The sequence below is a fragment of the Fukomys damarensis genome, unplaced genomic scaffold (genome assembly GCF_012274545.1).
Source record: "Fukomys damarensis isolate Sample0158 unplaced genomic scaffold, DMR_v1.0_HiC HiC_scaffold_11, whole genome shotgun sequence".
NCBI lineage: Eukaryota > Metazoa > Chordata > Mammalia > Rodentia > Bathyergidae > Fukomys > Fukomys damarensis.
In genome coordinates, this window is record NW_022900923.1 from 33,804,276 (window position 1) to 33,807,860 (window position 3,585).

Consider the following 3,585-nt stretch of genomic DNA (forward strand, 5'->3'; position numbering starts at 1 on the left):
ACAGAGAACCAAACTCAACAGGCTCCCAAGTGGATTTTTGATGTATGGCAGAAGCACCTTTCTGAAAGCTAAGTGTGGGCTTATCTATAAGTATGAGTTTTTTAAACATAGAATTCTGTGTCTGTTTTGATTTTTTTTTTCAATTCCAAAAACGTTCTATCCCAAAGGGTGGAAAAAGACTCAGCTCATATCAATATCTAATCTTTAAAGAGCATTTACTGAGACAATTGTTCCTTTCTTAACTAATTTAGTATTCTAAATGATAATACTCTCTTAATTTTGCTGATGAGAATCTCCGCGGTCGTAACCACAAGCTTCTGTACTATTGCATTACCTCTACCTTTTCCATAGCTTCATACTGTCTAACAGTCAATAATTTTAAGTCTTTATATCAGTGGTGGAAAAACCATGGCATACGTGTTGTTTTCTTTTAAGACAAAAGATGTTAATGTTGGAGTTATTTTCTCCAAACTAAAACCTCAGTATTTGGGTTGAATTACAGTGTTGGCATTTTATGATAAGTGGGTTTGGGTTTACAGGTTGGGCACTCGTCTATAAAAGGTTCACCATCCCTGCTTTATATAATATTTATTAAAACTTTTATTTAGAAATTAATATGAAATCTCTGTCCCACATTTGGTTATTTTGTTCTGCTTTTTGGGAGATTCATCAATAATATTTTTCATTCTTTTATAGAATTTTTGAAATCTTTAATGAACATTTTCTACTTCCAAGAGTTTTCTTTCATTCCCTGAATTTCCTTTCTTATGGCAACATTAATCTTTGTGAGGACACTAATTAGAATTTATTTGTGTTTCTCTCTTGTTCCCTGAACTATATCTATTTCTCCAGGGATGTTTGCATGTTTTTCTGTTTTCCACTAGTGTTATTATGTTACCATAAATGAATAGTGACTCTTTATTCTTTGTTCATATTTGAGGATCTATTAACATGGATGAAGTAATTTGACTGACTTGATTTGCTTTCATTGTTCTGAAGTCCCTAAGTGACATTATTTGGGGGTCATTTCTGGAGGGAGGACACTGTCCAATTTATTTACAGAAGAAAACTTTTGATCTTCTAAATAGGAATCACAGGCAATTCTACCAGTATAATGCACACTGTAAAAATCTACTATTCCATGTATAAACTCTCATCCTTTAGTTTTAAACCTCTGTCTATTGAACCTAGAACATCTGAGTCTTAACAGTCTCTGGGTTCTACCAAGGGCATTGTCTTTTATTTGCTTTCCATCTTGTAAAATTTTGTTGAGCTCTCTCATCTTACAATGGCACCTCTCTTATTCTCTCCTATAATTTGCATGAATTTATTCTCTTGCAATCACTGTATTACAAGGTAGAAGGTGGGAAGTGCTGCCTTTAATAGAGAAGCCTCCCATATATCCCCACAGGTGCTTGGCATCCCACCCTACCTATCTCTGTCGACTTCACTCTTAACACAATACCCACCTCCCCTGAATCTCTCCCCACTCCCTTTAACTTGTTTGTTTCTGTATGCATCGTCTGCTTAGGTCTCAATAAAAATAAATTTAACGAGCGAGAGAATAGATTCATTCATAGGAAAATGGATACATATTGAAGATATACTCCTAAGTGAAATAAATAAGTCCCACATGTGTAAATACCAAATAGTTCCCCTGGTGTGAATATTCTGCAACAATGCATAAGATTCTAATAAGATTACTGACATTTAGAAATGGGAGGAAAGGAGCTAAAGGTGTAGGGAAGGTGTGATACGTAGGGGAAGAACAAAAAGGGAAAAGAAAAAAATGTGAGAGAATGAAAAGATGAAAATAAAGTGTTTGTAGATGGGGAGGGGAGGAGGGGGTGAAGGGAGGGCAGAGGTAAGGGGAAAAAATGAGAATCAAGACTTGCCATGTAAAGGTACATGATCCCAACAATGAATGTAACTGTACTGTATCCCTAAATGTACCAATAAACTCAATTAAAAAAAATAAATAAATAAATTTAACGAATAAAAACAGTACTTAAATTCCACTACACCCTCTCATGACAACCTCTCTCACTATGGCCAAGAATTCTGAATGAGTTGTCTAACTTTTTATTTTCCAATGATTGCTCAACTTCTTCAATCTGGATTTACTATTATTCCACAGAAATGATCCTTACCCAGGGACACCTTTGTTATTAAATTTTGTTGATGCTTTTCAACATCTCACCTGAGTTATTGTAAGCATTGACACCAATGACAAAGCCCTCTTGTCTTCCATAGACTGTGATAGCCAGGTTTCCTTCTAGGCTATTAGTTCCTTCCTGAAAATCCCAGTTCCTCTTCCTTGTTTAGCCTTAACGCTTCATATTTTTCAAGATTTTGCACCGAGTTTCTTTTATTCTCATTCTATAAATTATTTAAAAAATTATCTCTCTAATCTCTGCCAACATATCATCTACATACTGACTTAAAAACTAGACTGCAGCCTAAATTTCCTCTTTTACTCTAAATTCCTACACCCAATTATTTTCTGATGATTCTTAACTAACACAGCCAATGAACTCTCCAAGCCAACATCATCCCTCATGTCCCAATCTCCCAAATCTATTTCTCCTATATTCTTTTCTTAATTGTATGCCCCCATAGTCCACCCAGTTGTCTAAGTAAATACTTGTGTACTGACCAGAGTCCTTGCTCTCCACTTATGTATACAGGGATCGCCTCTTTTTAAAATCTATTTTACGCAATGTGATATATGTTCAACTGACCCATTTCTATCCAACCCCACCACTTTTGTTAGGCAACAGACACACTCTGTCTCTGCACCTTGCGCCATGTTACCTAAAAGCTTTCCCTGAACTTGATACCCCAAACCACTTCCTTCCTTACACCTTCTTACCCAACCTTGTCTTCCTCGTGGGTAGCAGTCACAGCTCTCCCTCAGTTTAACCACAGGCACAATAAACACTTCAGAGAGGGAGAGAGAGAGAGAGAGAGAGAGAGAGAGAGAGAGAGAGGGAGACTCTCTCTTAATGCTCTGTGATGCTCAAATTTAAAAATAAATAAATACAATGATTAAATAAAGCCCAAGCCTGTTTGTTTGTTTGTTTGTTTGTTTGTTTTTTGAGACAGGGTCTCACTATGTAGTTGAGACTGAACTGGAACTCTCTATGTAGCCCATGCTGGTCTTGAACTCACAGCGATCCTCTTTCCTCAGCCTCCTGAGAGCTGGGATTACAGGCGTGCACCACCATGCCTGGCTTCCAAGCCTTATTTTAAATAAACACTCTGTTTTACTTAAGTCACCTAGGATGCTTCTTCATTTAAAATCAAAGAATATTTTAGATGAGTTAGGATTAAGCAGAACACAAGGAGAGCAACAAGGAGAATTTGTTGAAAATAACTGAACAAGTTCTAAAATGAGAAATACATAAAATTTGTACCACATATATGTGAAAATAGATTCGTATATCTCCCACCCTTAACTCTTGATCTAGACTACCCAACAAGGACTCTAAAAACAATAAGCCCTTATAAACAGAAAATTTCAAAATTTTTATTTTACTAATATGTAGCTATGTACTAAAGGAATGAATACTAAAATAAAATATT